At 39.6% G+C, this 24,782-nt stretch overlaps 1 long non-coding RNA gene across 1 annotated transcript; it reads right to left on the reverse strand.

Moving 5' to 3' along the window:
- Positions 1-2,217: 2,217 nt before the first annotated feature.
- On the reverse strand, positions 2,218-22,827 carry LOC148216398 (uncharacterized). Its single transcript, XR_015795498.1, has 4 exons — positions 22,694-22,827; positions 22,481-22,552; positions 3,963-4,033; positions 2,218-2,499 (listed from the first exon to the last, which is right to left on the reverse strand). It is a non-coding gene; the product is annotated as an uncharacterized LOC148216398 (long non-coding RNA).
- Between the last annotated feature and the right edge of the window lie 1,955 nt (positions 22,828-24,782).

Below are 24,782 nucleotides of genomic sequence, written 5' to 3' on the forward strand. Positions count from 1 at the left end.
TATAAATTTGCTACACTCTTTTCTTTTTCCTTCAAGCCTTTAATTTCTTCAGCTTACTATTTCTTACTCCCTGAGAAGTAATAATGCTGCATACCCTGAAAGGGATTAAAGTGATAGGTATGTATATATAAAACTCATAACAAGATAGATAAACAGAAAGATTAATGGATGTTATTACATGTATGTAATACAAGTAATGATCTGTCTGAGGACGACTGGGACAATACACAATAATAAGAATGTGAGAAAAGCAGTGGAAGAGATTGAAGGGATGGGGAAGTCAATTCTCCCCCATCCAGCCCTGTATAGCCTCCAGGCACTGGGAAAGCACCTTGATAGCATCACTTGGGCAGCCTGAGGCAGAGATGAACAACTGAGTATCATCAGCATACTGATGGTTCTTAACCCGGTGTTGACAGATGACCTCACCAAGTGGTTTCGTGTAGGTGTTAAATAGGAATGGGAAGAGAGTTGAGCCCCGTGGCACTCCACAAAGCCAGGGCCTAGCACTGGGCCTCTCTCCCACTCCAACACTGACTGGAACTGACCTTGGAGGAAGGAGGAGAACCACTGAAGAAGAATGCCTCCCACTCCTAACTCCCTCAGCCGGCTCAGGATATTATGACTGATAGTACTGAAAGCGGCTGAGAGATCAAGTAGCACTAGGATGAATAAACCACCCCCATCCCGGGCCTGCCAGAGGTCATCCATAAGCACAATCAATGCAGTCTCAGTACTACATCCCGGTCTAAATGTTTACTATAATGGGTCCAGATATTTCGCTTCCTGCAGAGCCCTTTGAAGCTATAGGCCTACCACTTTCTCAACAACCTTCCCCAGAAAGGGAAGATTGGAGACTGGATGAAAATTGCTATGATCCAACAGGGCTCTTATCTGTCCTTGGCTAAGGAAAGGATTTATGTTTTCTGTCTTTTCTATTTGTTTTCCTTCGGTGGACTAAAAGTGGCAGTTCTCCCCATTTCACAGAATTGTTGTGGGAGTAAAATAGACCCTGTTTTCTCAATGACAGAACTCCTGCTTCACATGCAGAAGGTCCCAAAGTATTAAATCCCTGGCATCTCAAGCTAGAATCATCACAGGTAACTGCCAAAAAGAAAGACTCAAGTCTCTTCCGATCTGAAGTAGATCAGGCAGCTGAGAAAATATGACAGTTAAGGCTATCTCCTGAACTCCACAGTTTGTCTGGAAGTTGCTCCACTCACTCTGATACTCTAGCATACTGTATACTGGTTTTTCCTCAGAATGAGATAAATTTCAAACCTGTCAATACTGCAGGAATTCATTTCAGAATGGGTTACCTAGTCCCTCTGACATGTGCCAATCCTTGTGCACTTGACAGGTTAATGCAGGTCTCAGTGAAAAGATTTTCTAAACACCTATGAGTTATCTTGGGTGGAAGGGAAGAAGGTGAAAAAAGAGAAGTGGCTTCACATTCTCTGCCTTATACACACTGACTGGATACTGAGGAATCCATTTCCTGTCAATTTTATTCAGAAGAAAGGTTTAGCTCACAATGCTCTTTCAATCACATCTTGTTCAGCATTTGCAATAACACCGGCAAAGAATTTCAAAATATTTTTGTTGTCGCTGCTGACAATGAAAAAAATTGAATGTCTGAAAAGGCCATGAAAAATCATGCTTAAAATAGCTTTAAATGATGGGCACCAATTATCTGTTTTACTCATTTAAAAAAGACCAACAAGAAATTGTGTCAGAGTGTATAGAAAGATAAACTCTTTGAGCTTGGCAAAAGCCAAGCATTTCAATAAAGATAAACAAATGGTGTTTAAAAGAACACTGAAAGTAAAAGAAGCCAAAGCTAGAGAACATGGAGTTTTTGAAAACTGGGAAAGGTATGACATGTGTGAGCTGGGAGAGCTGGGAAAGGTGAGGCGTGCAATTTAATAAAATTAAATACCTATGTAATTTTACTGATGTCTTAATTTTTTTGTCATCCTCCTAGAATAGATAATATTCCCAGATAGTGATACGATCCGTTTACTTGAATACATCTGAAATAAGTTCTAATATTCTATAGTAATACAATGCAGACAAAAATATTTTTGAATTGAATAATTAAGAAACTGCTGTCTTTTTAAAATATACTTACCTGAACATATCAGGAATTAAACCTGGGACTTAGACAGACAACTCACAGTATCTAGTGCTGAGATACAACCCTTCCAAGAAAAGGATTAACGAGAGGCGAAATTTAGATGAGACAATCAGTCAACTGTATGATCAGGCACAGCGTCAGAAAATGTTAGGGTCCATGAGAATGATGCTAGCATCTCTTCCTTTCCTTTCTTTTAAAAATTGCTAAATTTGGCTTTACAACCATATTCTCTTATCCACGGTCCATTTCCTCAGAATACACTGGAGGTGCACGAGAGGCCAGTAGCATTCTGAGGAAAAGAGGATGAGCAGCTGTTTCTTGACTGGCATTATTCTTCACAAGGCACCTTTCACCTCGTAAAGCTGAAGAAGCAAAGAAAGAGAGGAAAAAAGTATAATTGTTTAAAAGTTTCTACAGAGGGAGCACCTGTATAGAGCAGAGATACCTAGAGGATAGGCTTTCCTGAGATCTGGTATCAACTCTGGAAATTACATTGGGGACCAAAGAGCAGAAGTTGTCCCTCTACCATCATTGATTGTGCTGGAGGGAAGGAGGAACAATGTTTTTCCTCTCCAGGCAACTACGTTAAAGTCCAGCCAGGAAGCAACTTTCCCTGAAGTGCCCTTACCCAGGCCAAAATGGCTTTTTAAATAATTATTAAGGGAGGGGGGAATACCTATTCACTTCCTCTATAACAAGCTTGTTTTGAGTCATTTTATCTCTTTCTCTCACTGATTTTTTTTTCCTTTTCACAGGCAAATAATGTGAGTGAGTCAGCATTCTCTTCTCTCTCAGCAGACTCTGGCTCTAATTCAGTTTAAAGATTGTGACCTCTGACTCTTTTTTACTATACTAACCCAGCTAAAAGAACACTTAGCAATTTCTCCACTATCTACTGGGAGAGAATCTGGATGGGGCAGGCGGGGGCGAGATAGTGAAGAGGTGGGGTAGGGTGGAGGAGGAAGGGAAACAAACTTTCACATAAAATTATGGTATATGGATAATTGAGAAGTTTAAAAACATGAATCTAATTGTGCGGTCCCTGGAGGAGCCGATATTGAGCCCTCCTATAAAAGGCTTGGAGTTACCCAATGGTGATTTATTGCTAAATCCTAGTATTTTTCAATACATTATAGTTTTTAAATTGTGTTTAAATTGAGTGTAGAAGAGCAGAGGCCATTAGGAGATGCAGAAATGATGATTATATTTAAATATTCATGCACGCAGTACCTTATTATTGAATCTGAACACTAACAAAATCAATATTAAGTGCGGTTTGACATGAATTTATTTATGAATTTCGACTCTCTAAGTACTGTATTTTTTCACTCAAAAAATGGTGGGTATAATGTAGTAATGATATCAAAACAGAGTGTCAGAGAGCATTAGCCAAGGAGGTCATAAACCTCCGTATTACAGGGCCCTGTGCCGCCCTCAAAAGTGCTTCGTGCAACAAAACACAAATGCCTTTTTTTATTTATTTGAAACACACAAACACACACACTCACACATAAACACACACACTCAGAAATAGGAAGGAAGCTCTTGGCTGGAAATTGCACTGCAGGGGTTTTCTTTGCTCTTAGGACCAGCGTAAGGGGGGTAACAATTGACAGGTTTTGATAACGCAATGACTGGAACGGAGGAACAAAATGCTGAGGGTTTTCTAAAAACTGGTCAAATAGGAGCATGATAAGATTGCATAAGCTGTCAAAGTAAACCTAAGTCTACCTCTACCATGGGCACATAATTCTACAGAAGGTGATAATAACTCCAAACTATGGTCAGTAATTCATTGCCAAGAGCAGCAATATGATGGTCTTACCTGATCTGAAAGGGCACCTCAGCTCTCTTGAACCTCTGCAAGTATTTTGAAACAAAGACTGGGTGAAGAAACTGTGAATAAGAAAGAGAAATAAGAAATTGTAGATGTTTTGCATGCTAAAAGCTTTAAATTAAATCTGTAGGTCCTTTACGCTGGATTGAGGGAGCAAAATGGTAGGAGAAAACATGATTTGGTTCACATACAGTATAAACTTCACACATATAAACTACCACAATTGGCTGGAATCATGTAACATGCTAAGCAAAAATCAAACAATGCACATCAAAGCTTAGCACAATATATAAGCCCAGCTCATTTCTCACAGGTTCTAATGGAATACTAACCAGGTGGAATCTGAAAGGAGTAAAAATAAGGCAGATAGGATAAACAGAACTAGAAAATGGAGAATCAGGCAGAGAATACAGGCCTTTGGGCCAAGGTCAACAAGCTTGATATGTACATTTCGCCCAATCAACTGAGAGGCCTCTGTCAAAAAGACAAATACTGTGTTGCTATACTCATTGCCAGTCCTGAATAAAGCTTTGAATCCAAAAAACTTTTAATGAAGATAAACAGCTCATGACGTCTAGCACAACCTTAGGGCAATCTTTCTTAAGCTGTGCCTTCAAATATTATATTTGAAACCCTATGATTTCTACGCAGTGAGATCAACAACCTGTTGGATGGGAATGATGGGAATTTTAGTCAAACAATAAGCCTTCCTCACAATTTTAATTGCTTTTGCTTTCTATGTGATTTATATATAGGCATTTTTTAAACTGCTGTTTATGTTTTCAGGTATGTTTTCGCTGGTTTGGTCTAGGATAAAAATAATAATAAATAATACAAAGTAATAGAAAATGAAGAAGTTAAAGTGCTCTGGGACTTTAGAATTCAAACAGACAAGCACCTGCCACACAACACCCCAGACTTAACAATTGTTGGTAAGACAGACAAAAAGTTTGGATAGTGGACATTGCAATACCTGGAGACAGCAGAACAGAAGAGGAAGAACTGAAAAAAATCACAAAATACAAAGACCTGCAAATAGTAATAGAACGACTGTGGCAAAAGAAAGCAAAGATAGTACCAATAGTACTAGGCACCTTGGGTGCAATCCCAAAACATCTGGAGCACTACTTTAACACCACTGGCATTGACAAAATCACCATTAGTCAATTGCAAAAGGCAGCTTTACTTGGAACAGCTTATGTCCTGTGACGATTCCTTTAACACCATCAAACAACAACATTTACCTATCCCAAGTCTTTGGGAAGGACTCGATAGGTGGATAAAAATACCAAATTCAGTCTAAACATCTGTGCGACCAACAGTAATAATAATAATATCACTGCTCAATTTTAGAAGCCCTTTAAATCTTTCCAGTGTATCTGACTGATTTTAAAAGGAGTCTGTTAGCTTTCAATAGCTAGCTCTGTTACTTAACCTTCTTGAAAACGAAATCTTGCTGGCTCTTTCAACAAGGAAAATTCATTTCCACTGTATTTCTCAAGAAGAGCACACGCTGCTTAATTTTCTCTCCCCCCACCAACCAACTGCCTGTATCACTATATTAACAAAAGTGTTACATGGAAAAAAGCTTTTTTCTGCCCCCCTTCATCCTCCAATTTCATTCCTGCCTTTTTCATTTCTCTTATTAAATCAGTGTAATGAGATTCTATTCTATTTGTTAACTAAGTGGATATCCCAGAAATTTAAAATCCCTGAAGCACAGAAACCAGATTCTGAAAGCTTCCAAATCACACGGAGGATGAGCAAGTTCTACCAGATCAGATCCTTTTAAGCTTTTAAACAGAAAATATAGGAAGGTGCCTAAAAGTGACAAAATAAGGGAATAGCCAAACAACAAGATAGGAAACCAATTGAGAGAAAAACAAAAATCAACCAACTTGTCTCCCCTCACCATCATGTGTAATAATATTGCAGAAGCAAGGGGAAAAAATTGGCCTGCCTTACAGGGCAGTTATAAAGGTTTAATTAAATTAAAAGATCCGTTTCTATTATATTTTCACTACTGTTAGTGATATTTTGAACATGAAGGAATTTTGGTCAAAGGTGGGCAAAAAACTTAGTCTGAAATAATATTTTAAAAATCCGCCACCAGATTGCTCAAAAGGGCAAAGTAGCTCTCTTTCAAACTACATTTAACATAAGAAGAGATTAGAAGCCACCCAAACATCCCTCTTTTCCAGTAAATCAATGTGTTTTGCTCTAATTTTATTTGGAATATAAAAGGGAGCCTTTTGAAAAGTGCTTAGAAGAGCAGAATGGGGAAAAATGATAGGGGTGGTGGCATGCATGGGAAACATTACTCTGTCTTTATTAAAAATCCCATCCTCACATTTTATTGTTACTGTCAGCCTGCAAAAGACAGTGCTTAAAACAAAATAATACATAATGTATTACAGGGGCATAAACATCAGCAGTCATTTTTATCTTAAAAAGAAAATGCAAAAAAAAAAAAAAGACTACACAACAACCGTAAAGTATATGGAGATAGTGAGCTGGAGAAGCCTTAATATAAATGTTGGCCACTAAGATAATCAAAAAGGTATTAGACGGAATGATGGAACTAGAGACCTGCAAAGGTCTTCTCAGCATTTTAGCAGCTTTCAGTTTCTTGTTACTTGGCAAGGAATGAGGGGAGAAGAGTAAAGCAGCAGAGGAAGGAATAGGGAAAGGGGGCTAATTTGGAAAGGACTAAAGACAAAAAAATATTGCAGAATGAAGACATTCTCAGCTCTAGATTGCTGGAAAACATTCTATATCTTTTTTTATACAAAATAGATAAGCATGTAATTAATGTAACTACAAAAGAATAAATAATTTCTAATAGTCAATAAGAAATCATCATATGAGTAAAACAACAAAAGTGATTACAACTTATTGCGGAGTTACTACCAAGTTATGACAACATTCCAGCCAATTTGGGAAGGCTTTGAGGGGGGCAAAATGTCAATTAATATAAGGAGAGTTACAAAAATACTGATAAGCAGAATATTCACTTGCTTATAACATTGTAGGTAATAAACCTGACATGATTTCCACAGCTATCACAAATCTGTCAAGCAACAACAAACGGATAGGAGACACAAGCTGTTCTACAAGGTACCATATATATAAACCATATAAGCTATAGAAAGTGCACTAATAATGTGAGATGGGTGGGTAACAAACCCTTTGAACAGGCTGAGGAATTCTCATGAATCCACTATTTCTCGGGCTGAATCCATCCTCAACCACTACCTTTACATTGGTAAAGATGCATAATCAAACCAGCCTAGAACTACTGTAATATTTCCTTTAATTGTATTGATAAGCTTGTTTTCAACAACTCAAAATACCTTGAACATTTAGAATCTAGTTTTAAAAATGCATTGTTTGCTTTTGCAAATAAATGTCCCAAACATATAACCAGCAAAAGGGAAATAAACACCACACTAATATTGTAAGAAAAAATTCACATCATGATATTTTGAATGCCATCATACAGTAACTGGAAAAAATCTACATGGCTGGTTGCTGTTAATGAGGTCTGGTTTTGTACAAACAACATATTCAGGAAAAAGAGTTCTGCTACTGCTTTTGCCACTATTGGAAAGCGGGTGCTGGAGAGGGTAGCATTTTGAGCCTAGAGAAGAATTTGCAGGTTTTTAATACCATATATTTGAGATAGGCTTTTATGAGAACCTCAATGCCAAGAAATTCAGCACTAGACAACACAGACAATGGTCTCCAAATCAAGTAGGGGCTGAGTTTTGGGGGGGGGAGACGGAGATGCCAAAGCCTGTCCCCAACTATTCCCCCACTGCAGCTTAGTTTGGAGAGTACCTGGAACAACTGAGGATGACTTTAGAGGGTGGTTAGGAAGAACCATTCCCTCAAATATGCAGCCTCAAACCATAGAGGTCTTTTAATGGTTAGCACTAGCATTTTGAACTGGCTGTGGAAATTAATTAGAATCCACTGGAGATTATATAGTACTACTGTAATATGACAATAATGTCTAATTCTAAAAAAGTAAGCACTATTGAACAAATATTTGAATACTGTTTTTAAGAAATGTATGCCAGAAAACATTTTTGTTAAATGCGCTAATAACGTTTATTTAAAACATGTTGCTCAAAGAGTATGCCAGGTGCATTCCATTCGTAATTTACAGTGGAAGAAACAAGTAGTGGTTAAGCCCCCAGTTGGAAGAAACTGCTCAACTCCTGCTTAGAGAAAGCAGGATCTCTCTGAAAAGTAGCAGATTTCTAGCCAGCTGCAGAAGGATCCTGGCTGCCATCTAGTGCCGCAAAGAGAGAACTGCACGTTTCTTGCATTTAGTATGAGAAAACGGCAAGGGCAAAGTGTCTGTAGAATATAACGACAACATCCACATGTTAAAGTACAATATTTAACTTGTTTCCACTTTTTGTTGATAGAGACAAGAAACACACAACAAACTTAATAGAGGTGTTAGTGGTTTGAAAAAGTTGGTACTCATGCTGTGTCCGATAACAGATATTTCTTTTCTTCTACCTCTGGCCTCTGAAGCAACAGAAAATCACTTGTACAGAAGCAAAACAGGAATGACTAGTTATGTTCCGTCTTTCTGATCATCTTCAACTCACTGAAGTAAAACCAAAATAAAATTATCTGCTTAAGAGATGCAAACAATTCAACAAGTTTTTCCCGGTAGCAAGGTAGACCATTAACTATAGCTTTCAAGGATTTTGATTAAGGGTAGGAGAGTTTCAGTGACTCTGTGTGCAATTTTATACTATACATGGAGGAGAAAATTATTTTGTCAAAGGGTATCTAGGGGAAGCCAAAAGCAGAGAAAAGATTTGCAGCTATCCCCCACCACATTTTGTATTCGAAAGTTTGTCCCTTACAAAGTGCCGTATCCTACCTTAAAACACTATGTTGCCAAAAGTTATCAAAAAAGATGAAGTGTTGCTGCGGAGGGGGACAGAAGGGCACAGGGTCATGAGAAAACATTCAGAAAATAAAGTTGAGAAAAGTAAGACAGCTGGAGAGGCAGCTCAGAGACATCTGTAACATCTTGGTCTATAGCAGGTACAGGACCCAAGGTCTCTCTGGCGGGAAGAAGGAAACAACAAACATATTCCCTCTCTGGAGGAAGAGGGGGAGCCAGGGTGGCAAAGAGTGTAATTATCACCCAGTAATCACACCTCATGAATGTCATTTGGCAGGAGATGTTAATCTTCCCCGCCTCCCCTTTTCTTGCAGGGATAGAAGTGAGCAGTTACATTGGTTATTATGAGAAGGGGAGAGGGGAGGAGGAATTTTTAATAAGAATTACTTGGAATTCCTTGCTCCTGAATCTCATCCTAACTTTGGCTTGTTGAGATAATCTGGAATGTAGCCCTGACTGCACCCAGGTCTTTGTTATTAATTCAGAGCTTGTGGGACAAGGAAACTGGATGAGGCTCTATTCAATTTTAAGGGCTGGGAAAAACTCTAAGGCTGCTTTTCACTTTAGCAATCTAGACTCTAGACCTGCAAGTATGTTGCTAGATATAAATCTGGAAGCAGGAAATTAAAATATACCGTATACAACTCTGTAGCTGTATTTGTACAACACACTTCCAAAGTTTGTGGAATTAACTCAATTGGGAGGGGGCTGTGTAATGCAATGAACCACAAAACGTGAACGTTCGGCACAAATCCCTATGCTAAAATGTGTACGGCTGGGTCAGTGGTTGTCTGAACCCAGTCTATGAGTGGTGAAAAACACTATACAGGTCACATGATATGCGCATGCTTCCTGAAACTACTTTTCTGAGCAATGTTACCAGAAACAAAGTAAAAAGAGAGTTCTGGGAATGTACTTGGATGGGTGGATTTGGGGGGTTTTCTAGCTTGTGGTAACTGTGTTGTGCAAACCCAATCAATTGTGTTAATACAGTAAACCAGCGTTGGGTAATCTATGAATTATCACACTGTACAAACACAGCCTCTGCTTCAGATGAGAAGTCGCAATGCAATGCAATCCTTTCTGGTCCTCATATAATCTCCTGCTCTGCACATGTTATCACTTCAAGAAACTTAAGAATTCAGCATTTCCTCAGGAATAAGCAAAATATTCATAGGGAGGGCTATTTTAAATAGGACACATTCTAACTGCAGGACTGCTTCAGCCTGCTGCTGGGAGCCAAACGGTTTCAAGGAGCAGATCAGTTCCTCGGGCTACTGATTCATTTGTTAGACTAGGGAAAGCAGGCCCAATTTTCCCAGCGGAGAACTCTGTGGGAGCAGCCAGATGGTTTCCTTTCTAACGGGGAACTCACTGACCCATGGCCAAGCTCCAGGAGTAAAGATCCTCTCCCCAAAGCTCTACCTAGAATATGGTGCAAAGCAGCTAGTGTATGTTTGTATGTTTGTATGTGCACAAAGCTTAATATTGTTATTATTTTATTCTCAGTTGCTACTCCCATAACCAGCTCTCCCCCCAAAAAACTCATTGCCCACAAGGATCTTCTTGAACCCAATTAACCCCCCCATTTAAAAAAATGTGGTGTAAAAAGCTAATCAGAGCTTCTTTATTAATTTTTCCCTTCCCCACAAGCTAATAATTGCATTAGAAAGATGAATATGTAATGAACTGGAAACCACAGGAGTTGTGATGGCAGGAGGGAGATGGAACTCTTTGCAGGTGGATTCTCTCACATTAGAGGGAGCACAAAGATCTGGTGTGGTTTTCAAAGCCACAGGCAGGGAGACCTTCAGGAAGCTAAGCAGTGCTTCAGAGCCACAGGAGATGGTGGTGGCATCAGCAGCAGACTTAGCAGCGGGACTGTAGAGAAACTTTGCCCCATAGGACAGATGTGTCTTTCTACTGCTCTACTGTCCTTAATAGTGCTCCAAATCCATCGTATTTCATTTCTTTATAATAGGGCCACCTCTGAATATTTTGATAGCTCTGCATTGCAGCAGACGGGTTGGACCCAATAGCCTCCCTGTCTTACAAGACTATGATGCTAGAAGCGTGACATGTTCCCTGCAGAAATAAATGTCTGTTTGGAAGAACAAACAGCTGCAGGGGTGGCAATTAACCCATCACAATTTGGGGGGGAGGTCTTTGCCTCCCTCCAGTCAGTACTCCACTGCCCCCTGTGGGGTGTGTGCCATCTCTGCTTGGATGGTCCACCTCCATCTCTGCAGTGCTGTTATGAACCGTCAAGCACACACAGTTAATTAGGGAAAATATCCTTTCTAGCTATTTAAATGATTTTGGCATTTTCAGGAGGGCACATGTAATATTCAAATTACTTCCACTCTATGCTGCCTTGTCTTTACTTGGCTTGTCTTCCCAGGTGAATTTGCGGTCTCTGAAATGCTCTAATTTCCCCACACAAGCCATGTCAAATTTAATTTTGGTGCAAAGTTAGTAATTATACCTAACATCAGTCTGATGTTAAAAACACTGAAAAATTCTGCAAGAGGAGATGAACAGAGAGATACGTGCGGCCAAGGCCAGAAAATGAAAGGCACCCCTTTAGTATTTGTGCTGTTTAATTAATAATAGCATGTTTTCACGAATCACGGGGGGGGGGAGATGTATTTCCCCTAAACTGCCAGAATTCACTTCTGTCCAAATTATACTTTTTCACTGAGGAGCTTGGCTTAGGGAGCGAGCCATTTGGCACCACTTCAAACAAAAATGCAAGGCCCCAGTGAAATCCTACAGTGTTTTGCAAGCATGTAAGCACCAGCAGTTTCTTCCCCTAGGAAATAATCCTCCCCAGTTTCTTTCTACAAAACCCTTTACAAGAAATATCAGCATCTACATGTACAGACACATATTTTGGAAAACTGGTTTTGAAAACCTTAGACCTTCTGCACAGAAGAAACAGAGGAAGCAACATGGACTGCCAACTGTCAGCCTCTTTTCCCAAGCCCTGTATCTTGGTATCTCCTAGATGCTCTGATATTTTAGCTGAGTTTTCAAAGCTGACACTTCTCTGAATCCTGATACAGTCATCTCCACTCAGATCTATCCTTCTGCTGGATTCCTTTGAATTTGTATGCCCCTCAGAAAGAGCCATGATTAAGAATGCTAGGCAAGACATTTCTTTTTCTGTTAAATGTAAAACTATGACCAGGGTCCTTTACGGTTGCAGGGAAAGAACATGAAATAGAAATATTCCTTCCACGTCTGGAAAGTAACCAAGAACTTAAATCTCTAGTATATTTGGGAGGGAATTAATATGTTGTAGAGGGGTTTATTTGCTTATCATCTTTGGCGTTAGTTGGCCCTGTTGCTAGGGCCAATGCTGTGCAAAAAGAGTGCTTTGAGAAATATATTTGAGGCTTTATACCATGACGAGCAAAATTCCTAATCCTTTCTTACTGCACAATATCAGAACACAGATTAGAGATTACCCTTTCCCCAACCGATGCCATGCCGATGAGCCACCTTACAACTCTCATAATCCCCAGCAACATATTTGGAGGTACTAGGTTTGCAAGAATTGATGTAGGTTATCTGGTGGCTTGTCAAACTGTAGCTATGGTACAGAGGCCATCAACACTATCTTCAGAAAAGCCTCCATGTAGCCCCTTATCCGTTTTTTCTGCCTGGCTTTTTGCAGGTAGCCAACTGGCAAATGCCTTCTCTGGGTTACGGGAGGAATTGGAAGATCAGACTAACACGATTCTGCTGTATGCCTCTTGAAGGCTGTCAACACCACATCCCAACTGGCTTAATCTAAAGCATGCCTGAAACTTAACCCTCCCACCCCAGGAGGATCAAATAGAGTTGTAAAGTGTAAGAGTGTTGACAAGATCTCTGGCAAAAGGCTTGGCTTGTTGCTTTAGGCCTGTGTGTTTCTTACATTCCACCTCCCCTCTTTGTCTCTCCCCCCACCCCAACCCCAGTTTATGAGAGAAGGATTTCTCTGACTAGATTTCTGTTTACCTCCCAAAGGAATTGTTTCATTCCACACATCTCCTGCCATTCTACAGAAGAAGATATGCCAACTTCCCACTCCCCAGAAAAACATACACCTGGATAAAGGTCATATATAGTTAAATGTCTGTGGTGATCATGCTTTTCCTGTACAAAAGTACTTCCCCATGTAGAAAACAGTCTCTTCAGCAATTGGAGCAGCATATAAGCCAGCAGATAGATAAGTAAGATTAGCAGAAAGAATTTACCTAGGCTTAGCGGGAAAGCTACTTTTTAACAGAGATTTCAATAAACGATGGTTGGGGTCTATCTGTACCCCCTCAGGGACAGGTGGCCACTGTAATTGTTTCCTATAGATCTTTCCTGAACTACTATCTCATTTGGCTGATGGTGGAAGTATAAGAGGCCAGAAATGACTTTCTGGGCTAGACAGTACCCTCCCTTCTCTAATAGCTTTATTGATATTCTGCCATGTCTTTAAATTACAGGCCTTGTCCATAGTCTACCCAAGATTCTCTGTGACATGAAGATACTAGCGCCAACCTCTGAATCCTTGGGAGTTGATAGCATTCAATGCATATTAAAAGCCAGTTTGGTGCTGTGGCCAGCATGTGGGATGTGGATGTGAGAAGCCCATAACCAAGTCCCTACACTCCTAGAATTTTCTCTACCTAACGAAGAGGAGGAGGCGGCCGCCACCGCCGCCTTTGGGCTTCTTGGAAGAAGAAAAGAGCACCAACAAACACAAAATATCAGAATGTTGAGCAGGACTCCATATAAGACACCACCTTAAGGCAAAAGCATCCTATTTTTATCAAAGCACATCATCAGTTTTAAAGAGTCTGTGATCTGTCCTCTATGTAACAGCACCAGCCAGCCTTAGAACGGGCAAAGGGGGTTCCACAATTCATCTGCTCAACCAGGTGAGCCAAGGAATCAGACAGGACTAGATTGGCCCCATGAAGTGCTGCATCAAGGCTTGGCATCTCAGCTTCAGTAGCTTCTTGCATGAAACAGCTCTACAGACTTCCTAGTTTCTCCTGACTTAACTTCCAGCTGCCCAAGGGAGTGTTTCTTACTTCTGCCTCTTGCCTGCCTGGTTTAATAGCTAATCTCTAGTTGTTCATAACACCATACAGTATTCCATGCATGATCCATTCCTGATCTTCAGCGTGTCCATGCCCAAATTTCTTCTGAAGTAGATCTTGCTGTAACCCACCTGAAAGTTCAGTCCAAGCCCTGACATCCAGTTCAAAATCTACTTGCCAAAGCTCCCATTCAGGGATGGGGAAACTGGCTTCAGTCAGAAATTACTAATCACAGTAAGATTGTCCTCTTAACTTAAAGCCAAGACACCTAAAGGACTGTCTGCTTCCATGCCAGGATGAGTCTTCTCAGTGACCGTACCTAGGCTTTGAGGGTCTCAGACTAGGAAGATCCATCTTTCTTGCCCCGTTACTGTGACAGTTTCAAAGGCCTTTCTTTTCCAGCAGTGACTTCATCTATTGAACTTATTAGCTCTCTAAAGAACGGTATCTATTTGTTCTTCCTCTATCTTTTACAAATCGTTTATTCACTGGTTTCATTTAATCTTATATAGGATGCCACCTTGATCAGTTTTTAATAAAATGGTTCAGGTTTGACCCTCAGTGCCAATCTCACTTAATAACTATTACAGGGGTAGTAATTTCCAGTTTTTCTCCTGAGAAGTCTATAATGCTGGGAAAGGTGGAAGGAAAAAGAAGAGGCCCAGAGCAAAGTGGATGGACTCCATTACAGCGATGATAGGTACACCTCCGAAAGACCTGAAAGATCAGGTTGGAGGCAGATCATCCTGGGGAAGGTCTATAATCACCACCTCGGCCAGGTTAATTTGCCAAACCAATGAAAAATCTTGTGGCACCTCACAAACTAACCTATTTGTTATGGCATCAGCTTTTGTGGACTTTCATTCACTTCATCAGATGTATGAAGTGTTATTGCAAACTACAAGCATATGCACACACCCACACACCCACTCGCTGCCTTACCACTACCATATAATAGCTACATGTGTTTTGAGTAAAGCTTCCCATTTGGCTCCAATCTATCAGTTTCCTGCTACTGTCTAGGATAAAGAGAGACCAATGCTGAGGCTTCCTGCAGTTATAATGGTCTAATTGTTGCTTTGTTGTACGTTGGTGGGAAGAAAGGGGAATTAAAAGTAGAAGACATGGGAAGTTTTCTGTATGGTCAGTTTTCTCTTCCCTAATTATTGTGTCCTGTATGTGCCCGTGTGCATGTAACACTCTTTAAATTCCTGAGCTTCAAACATCCAAGCACATATTTTTCTCCCCCCACCCAGCTTCCCATCAATAGCTCTTCCAGGCCTCTAATTGAATTCTTCCCTGACTGAAGCAGCTTTTTCTCATTAGGAAAAAGCTAGCACATGGATTCAATCTCAGTTTGTATGGAGACCTTTGGAGGTTTCTGTATGTAGCTGACCTTGCTGGGGAAAAGGCCGCCATAAGTACTGTTAACACTGACAATGAGGTTACGGAACAGGGTGATCATCCCTTCTCCACAGAGGAGGATAACTATGTAAGAACTAGTCTGTCTCAACACTGCAGTGAGGCAACCAAAGCTGAAATCCAAATCTCATAAATTTTAATAAAGCTATACAACTGAAATAGAGCTTAAATAAATGCTATTGCATTTGGTTGTCATCCACCCCTTACTATCCTTGACCCTCTTATTTCTCTTCCCACCTCCCTTTAATTTGCTACCTTATCCTTCAGTTGCTCATCTCGAATACCAAGAGACAGATGGCAAGTCTCTTGAACTGATATGCCTTTTTTCATCCAAGTTACTCTCGGAAAGGTACACTGATGGTACAAAATAATAACAACAACAACAACATCAAACAACATCAGCCCATTCCAGGTTCTTGGGAAGGACTTGATAAGTGGATAAAAATGCCAAATCCAGTCTAAACATCTGGCTGACCAACAATAATAATAATAGCAGCTATGTGAATTTTGATGGGGGTGGGATTTGCCAGCAACCCTGCCACCAAGGCAGCTGTATAGTACACAATCAATATTTGTTTGTGCGTCTTTGAAGATGAAAGATTAAAGCCATGCCGCCTGGGCTGCCTTTGATTAGCGTTTCATTTGAAACTTTGCAGCTGCAATTCTCTTTTGCTTTTTTTCCAAACATCATTTCTTTCTCATCCCCAAAGTGCCACAAAATTCTACAATTGTTCCTGTTTCTCTGGGGAGATTCAACTTCAAGGAAATATTACAGAAAGGGAAGGGTGGGATGTAAAAGAAGCTGGACAAGACGAGGCCCCAAGAGAAATTGTTTGTCACTTTTGTTTTCAATTCCCTCCCAATCCTCAAACCACAACAGGCCCCAGGAAGGAGAGAAAAATAATTTGTTTTTTCTGCTTTTGCAGTGCAGAGAAAATAAGAGTCCCAAGATTTTTACAGAGCTGTCATGCAGAGAAACATTGCACATGAAAGCAAATAAAATATGATCTGTTGAGCGTACAAGTCTCACCAAATTTTCCTAATTCCCTAGAAAAAGATCATTTTTATAGTAGGTGAAGGTGAGAAAGAGCTTTTTAAAAAATATTTAATTTTTTAAAATAAAGTGTATAGACAAACACAAATAGAAAACAAAGAAAATGAAATAATAAAGCACAAATGAGTAAACAAGTGACGTTAAAAAAATAACAAAGAGGTTATAGTGTCGGTCCGGCATATCACTAATTATGAATAATCAAACTGAATACTTTGGTTTAGATAACTAAAAATTACTATTAAGCTTCAAGAACCCTATACCAATACACCACCACATAAAATTATAAGCTACAGTAGATTGAGTCAAAACTGAGTATTTTGCTTCAAACACGCCATGGAATTGAAATCTATACATAAAAGAACCCACATTTTGGATGGGGGTATAAATCCATATATTGTTATAAGTCCAGGAATTGTTTCCACTTTGAATTATGTGTCAGATTTACTTTTAAAGCACAAAATTGAGAAAGAAGAGTTTTAATATTGCAGAAAATCTTGTGTGCATAATATCCTTTAGGGCACTTTCATGCAGATTCTCTGAGTCAGGGAGGCCAAGCTGCCTCAATCTAGGGAAGCTAGGCAAGTTTTGTTCTAGAACTGATGACTGCACACTTCTAAAAAAGAAAGTAAATGGGTGTTCTTGAAGATGCTGTTGGGGAAGGTGACAAGTGCCTTCCAGAGGCTTGGATGCATGGTTAATCAGCATGGTTAATGACTATTCCACCAGGTAGGGAAAGATGATATACAGCAGATTTTGTAATAGGCCAGCAGCTAGGTTTCAAGTAACAATGAAAAAGGGAAAACAATTCTAAAAAGACATATTTTGCTTTATTGATTATACAAAGGGTTTGCATTACATAGGCAACAAATTGCTAGTATCTCTTAAAACAATGGGTATACTGGGGTACTTCACTGGCCTGTTGAGGAAGTTGTATGACAAGCAGGAAGCCATAATTAGAATGGACCAAGGTGCTGGTTCAACATTGGAAAAAGAGTACAGACTTTCCCCTTAAGTTATATACAGAATATATCATGTGATATGCTAGACCACAGGATAATATTGTAAAAGTCATGGTTTTCCCAGTTGTAACATAGGACTGTGAAAGCTGAACCATCAGAAAGGCTGAACAAAGAAACTGAATTGCAGGGCTGGAGAAAATTGTTGAGAATACTTTGGACTGCAAGTATTAGATGAAGTAAATCCAGCATTTTCACTAGAAGCACTAACAATGAAACTAAAGTTTATTTGGACACCTAGCATGAAATCAAAAAGTAATTGGGGAAGACCTTGATGCTTTGAAAATTCCAAGGCAATTGAAAAGAAGCAGAAAACAAAGTGGCTAGATATTCTCACCGACTACACAAGCATTCACAGCATACTATCCCAAGAACAAATAACCCTTCAGTGAGATGAAGAAATCCGGACAGTACCGATCTAGGATTTCCAATTTGTACCCAGCTGTGCAGCTGCAAGAATTTATACTATCATCTAGATACAAAGCAGAAATTTTATTACTAAGCCACTGGCCATCCCTCCCCCATGAAGAGGAACTCTAGGCTAATACAGCCAAATCTACAGGAGGCTCTACGTTTTGACTGTTTCACCGTGGCAGGACCTGGACACCACATTTCAGCTTGTTCTTTTCCACATGTTACATCTGGCTAATGTAGAATGAAGAAGAAGAAAAAACAAGCCACACATGTTTTGATTGAAGCCTTTTTTCTTCAAAAATGCAAACATTAAAGGAAGGTTTTTGCTTTGTAAAACTGAAACTATAAAATGGTTCTGAAATTGAATTTGGGGGATTAAAGAAACCACATGAAAAGAGAAATGAATAGCTGGACATTTACTTCCGACGCAGAACTTGGAGGCAAACATGTGCCTCCCAGCCTGCTTGAAGAAGTAGAATCTTACACAAACAATTCAATGTTTTGATTTCATGTGGAACTAAGATATTTGAGATTTGTTATGGATTTCTACACAAAAAGTATTAATTTTTTTTATAAAATCCCAAAGACGGTTTCAAATTAACTTGGAAAGATGAAAACACTAAACTATCCCCAACTGCCTTGGGCAATATGCTTGTCCTTACCTATAGCAGGTGAGCTTTTTTAGCAGGGCAATGTGTATGTCTACAAACAGCAGGTCTATTATCTCTCTGCCTTCATGTCCTGAACATCCTTCCACGTAGATCTACTCATCTGACCCCACAACCCTCAGAAATCTGAGTTTCTTGCTCCCTAAAATTATTTTGTTTTCCCTTGTGGTCTAATGTGTGTGTAACTCAAAACACTAGCAGGATACCTCTAACTTGCTTAAAACCCATTATTTGTATGAAGACTGAGCACAATCTCTTCTCTCCCAAGGCCTACTACATCTGTTTATTTAAAATATTTATAGCAAACCCCATACGCAAAGAATCTCATGGTGGATTATGATTCATACACTAAACAAGGTAAAACAGTAAAATCAAATCAAATAAATAATTTACTTTCAAACATTCAGAAATAATCTTAGCAAAGTATTTAAGAACAAAAGCATAGCCAGATTGTGGATGTTGTCATAGATGTGAAGAGTAAAAAGCCCAGTCTCTACCTAATACAGACAGATAATGTTGACAGTGGCTTAACCTCATAGGGAAGTGTAATCAGTACCGGTGATATAGGACAATACAATAAATTAACCAGTTGAGGTAGGTCTGTCTACGTGGCCGCTAAGAGTTGACAACAACTAGATGGCACATAATCAATCAATCAGCCCGGGGACTGCAGGAAAAGGCAATATATTCCCTAACTCGTGTTAAGTTACTCACATGCACTTATTGGGTAAATTGTGTTTCCCAATACAGGCTGAAATGATCGTGAGTTTTTACACCATTTTGCTATGGGTTGCGGCAGTGGAGATATTAAAAAGCAAGTACTCCAGATTTGCCCAATTTTTTCCAGTGGCCACCAGATGCAGTCTAGCAAATTGGTCTATGTGTTTTTATCAGCCTGTCCATAGATACATATTTATGCTAGTTCTTTAAGATCAGCTGATGTATTTTGATATATTATCTTTCATGTTACAAAAGCTTCCCTGCAGGATCGCTGGAACCCTTGCTCATTTGTGCCTGGTAATTATCCGAATAGCTACTTGTAAATCTGCAAGGTATTTCCAAAACAGAAAATCAACAAAAAGAAGCCATTTTATTAGTCCATGTGCCCACTGATTGAGCCAGAAAGGCATGTCAGCTCCAGAAGGAATATTTGGATCTTAACCCAAGCCACTGAGCATTACTATTGCATGATAACCTGGCAATGTTTGGCCACTGAAGCCTCATTACATGGAAGCCTCTTTCATAAACCTGACTGTCCTCAAGTGCCTCCCAGTTATCATTTTGTTTAATATTGGGATATTAAAGGAATATGGAAAGATTTAAAATAATTATTAAAACACAATTAGCCATTTGTTTGACTTAAGAAGCAAAATTATTTTCTCTATTAAAAAAATAAAAGGAAAAACCCTTAAGTTGATTGTGTTGAAGGCCGTGCACCTTTCAGAGATAATAAAACTGCCAATCAAGGGGATTTTCAAATATGGAAATGCTCATCCTTTATGTTTTATAGCCCCCTCAGTGAACATTAAAAACGTATTATGAAGCTCTCACTGCAGTAGCAGCTACCCCCTAAATCTGCATTCATAACTACTGCAATCATATTCCCTTCCTTCAGAGCCAGCTAAGTCCCAGTTATGCCTTACCCTCACCCATCCTTCCAAGAGCCAAAGAGTTCTAAGGTTCAGTCCTGGATGACTTGCCATTTTGAAAAATAAAAGGGAATTCTCTATTGCCCCATTCAGACAGTTTGGCTCAATGAAAGAGAACAGGTTATGCCTTCTGCAACACCAGAATCAGGCAAAAGACATTTAATCCACTGGTAGAGTTGATCAACAGAAAATATTGCCCCCTCATGTCCAAAGTGGGAATTCCACTCTTTTCTTGATGAAATTATAGAGGACTTAGAGCTCAAGCTATTTAGGTGTGCTCGTAAGAAAGGCCTACTGAGTTCTATCAGGTTTCTCTCAGCTACACCAGAAAGAGTTACCAGTTAGGGAGCAAGCCCTACTGAATACTGTGAGACCTGCTTCTGAATAATGATGCACATACAGTATTTCACAATTTATTTTCTGAGAGCCTGTCAAAATTAGGGTTATGTTGAAAAAAAATGGGGGAAGGGGGCTGTATAATAACAGGAGGTAATCAGTACTGTATATACAGTACAGTAGCTTAATTTTGCCTGTAATGCAACAGTGTATTGACTGGATTCGGAAACTGTGATCTGTTTGGTTTTGGCTTAGTATGTATAACCCCAGCCCTTGTCATCTATGAGACATGTTAATGCTTTATGGTATTGTGTGAACCCAGCAAACTTTGTCTTATAACCAACTGTAGCTTAGTGCAATGTGTAAATCCAGTCTATGCAATCTAGGCTTGTGATTAGTAGAAACTACCAGTGTATGAATAAATTAACTAATCAGTATAAACTGGTGCAGTTGACAGCCAATCAACATGCTCTCCTGATATAATGGGTTGCTTCTACTGTTATGCCTTACAAAAGAGCAAGGCAAGAAATACTATACAGGCAAAACTTTCTCCAACCCTGCATTCTGATGAAGAAATATGGACACCCTCACCTATTCAGTGTCATCATTAGAGTGCAAGCTACACGGTCGGGATTGCTCCTCTATGACCATAAACAACTAAAAAAACAGTATTACCTAGCACTTTGTCCTTTACAGAGAAAACCAAGAGATACTTAATTCCTGGCATCGTTGTTGATGTGCTTCAAGTCCCAGAGTGCAAATGACTTTCTGGTTCTAATGAGAAAACAGCTGTGCTGGAGCAGCTCTGCTGCTGAATCCTGCTGTGGTAATTGCCAGCTCTTTGTGTTATTTAGACTGGGAGCTTTTAGCTGCTTACATCTTGCTGTGTCAAAGGAGCTAATGGCTGAGGAAAAACCATGCTTCCAGTAGTCTCATCAAGGGCCATTTTCTGCCCCTCACTCACAAGGCACTTGCTGATATCTTGCCCCCCCGACCAAGTTGGTCATTTTGAATGGTAATGTCCAAATGCCACTGCTTCTATACAACTATGGGATTCTAGGCAGAAGCCAGCCATCTTTTACAAGTATTTTCAGAAAATATATTGATTCTGGAAAACCAATTTGCACCAGAACTTGATTTCAGTGACATACATACAATAAAGGTAGATGTGGTAGCTGCTTTTGGAGCCAGAGGCATAGGGGATCCAGCTAGGCCTTCAATCTTGAAAAGAACCAGGCTGGTAATATTATGCTGCAGGGCCAGCGTGTATCTACAGAGGAACCTCGGCATTTTCCTAGGGTATCACAATAGGTGCTGGCTATTTGCTGGTGCCAGCAAATAATGCAGCAGGTAGCCTTGATGTACAGTATACTGACTACAGCAGCCACTAGGTGGCAGTAAGAAGATACTGTACAGATGTTTCTCTCTTGCGCTATCTAGCAGTTGTCCCGATTTTTGTTACCTAAATCTTCCAGTGCTGATGCCACCTGCCAGCACTTTCAGGCAAGAAAGCTCCCCACGCTGCTAGTGTTGCCATTTCTCCCAGACAGCAGCTTATGCGTACGAGTCCCTAGCACTAACGTCTGCTCTGTCTTATGCAGTTACTCCACAGGGCATTCGCTAAACTCTCACTATAGCGTAAGAGTACTTGGTGAAGCACATATCAGTGTGCCCAACTGTGCTGTTATGCCAAGATAATTTTTTCTTAATTATGTGGCTTAACATTGCAATTGGTGAAGAAACAAGTGAAGAAAGTAAAGATAATCATTAATATAAGAATTCAAAATTACTAAAAAGATTACTTTTCTGCAGTGTGTGCAAGTCGGAAACCAAAAAGGCTTCTGTGGCTAATCACAATCTTTCTGTTATTGTTTTAAAGCCAGAACAAAATGAAGTGCAAATATTCACAGGATGCTTACAAAGTACTTACCTAGGTGGAGTTTTCTTTCTTTGTCTTCAGACCATTTTTGTTTGCGCCAGAATTGTTTCTGCCACATGTTAACTAAGGAGAGAAAATAATCAAAATAAACCGGAAGTCAAATGCAATCACAACCCTTAGCAACACTTTACAACCTCAGAAACTAAATAATCCACATATTTTTTTTTTTCAGAGACAAGATGTAGAACTAAGTGATCTTTTCACCTGCACTTGTTCATTCACCTCCAAGTAGGATTGCATGCTGCCAACAGGAAAAATTCTGCAGATGGACCAAGAGCCCTGAAATTTCTCTTATCAGATGCATGGTTAGGAAGACCCCAGTTTCACTAGCCCTAATGGGGGAATCAAATGACAATTAGAAGATGAAATGACTATATAGGAATTTCTTACAATCAAAGGGAAAGTCAGACAAAAGGAAAATATTAAAATTGTACCACTATCTTTTAACTATAAATGCCAATTTGAAAAGAATGGCTAGCATGCAAAGAGGACCATACTTCACTGTACATAAAGGTATGCCTGTCAAAAGTTTATTGATAGTTGTCGATCGGCATTTCCAAAGCTCCTGTTACTCTTCCTATTCAACTGTATTAACTTTAAACTGAACTAGAACCAGCCTTGCTTTCAGAGTATCTTCTATAAGATGATTGTCTTCTATAAAATTATTCTGTATAGCTATGCTCTCCGAAACAGATGAAATAGTTCAGAAATAACAAATGGGAGGAAAAGAATAAGCTAAGCCAAAATTCAGGCCTGATCTTGGAAGTTTACAGTTTCACCTCCTGACTTAATTCAAGCACACACATTAAGCCATGGTTTGATGACTAGGCCCCATTTGGCTGTATTTATACATCACTCCAACACTGGACTGACCCATCATGGAAAGTCACAATGTGACTGGGTTGGTTTTGGCTTACTACAACAAGTGAAGCCAGCTACTATAACTTGTGAACCATAGTTTATGGTTCAGTATGATGCAACAGCCAAGCCAATTTTGGTTTATTGACACCACAGCCAGCAAAACCTCTTGGCTTAGCCACAATGTAAACCCATTCTTAGTTAGAAAAACAGATTAATTTTAGATACTAAATGAGGCCATAAAAAGACAGATTAAAACAGATTGGGCAGTTTTACCTAAAGAGTACAGTATTTAATATTTTAAAAATTCCCATCTCAGGTGGTAGAAAAATAACTTTCCCCTGATATTAAATTGTACCCAAATGACCAAACACACTAATCTCTAAGACATATTTAAAAAAAAAAAAGGCTTGAGGGGGAAAAAAAACACAAAACCCACACTTTTGTAAGGGCCTAAAAAATAAAAACTCTTACATAAGATTAGTTCTAGATAACCTCATGCGACCATCCACATTGCTTTTAAGACTACAATATGTAAGTGGTTTGAGGGGGGGGGGTTCTTTTTACTCCATCAAAATAAGCTCCTCAGCAATACCTTTTATTTTAAATTAACTGAGCAAATATTACAACCTTCCTTTTTTTTACTTTCTCAGCTGGAAAACATGAATGAATGTTGAAAGCACATGATAAAATGCATTTTTAAAAAATGAAATAAAAGGATACTTTATTTTCATACAACACAGCCTGTGGGGGGTTTTTTTTGCTTGCTCTTGTTACTCTTGGGCATATACAGTCCATTTACATTTACTCTGTAGCTTTTTGTAAATCATCAGGTTTTTTTATGCACCAGATGCAGTATTAGAAGCCTCTGCAGTGGCTGCAGGAACGACTCAGGAAGCATTTCAACCCTCCTAAATTTTTAAAATATTAAGTTCTGCAAGAATTAATGACGAAAAAAAGTAGCCTAGTCGCAAAATCCCGGCCTTTATGACCTCCGAATTCAAGAAACCACTTTGCGCTAATTGCACACGCCGGGGTAGGCTACTCCCTTCGATGTGAAAAAACACTCGGTACAAGATCAAGTGCGGTAGTCTAGGCGCACCTCAGGGTGAACTTTGGGATTAAAAAACAGCTTTTGGGGGGGGCCGCCTTTGCAAAATTGCAAAAGCCTAAACTAACCCCTTCAGCGCAAGAGAAATTAGGATAGGTTTCGGTGCTTCCGGGACTGCGCATGCGCAACTCTTCCCGCCAACGGTTCTTCCCGCCTTTTTCCTCACGGATAATGTCATGTTTCCCAGGTCCTGCCTCTCCCGCATGCGCAGAAAAAAAACAACACTACCCAAAGAACTTTGCTTACGAGCCTGCCGCCTCTCCTTTATAGCTGTTCATAGTCCCTGTAACGCATGCGCATGACACGGCCGAGCGGGCCGTACCA

Source organism: Python bivittatus, unplaced genomic scaffold, assembly GCF_059951505.1.
Source record: "Python bivittatus isolate LINGU-HERP-01145 unplaced genomic scaffold, Pbiv_v1 ctg000090_np1212, whole genome shotgun sequence".
Classification (NCBI taxonomy): Eukaryota; Metazoa; Chordata; class Lepidosauria; order Squamata; family Pythonidae; genus Python; species Python bivittatus.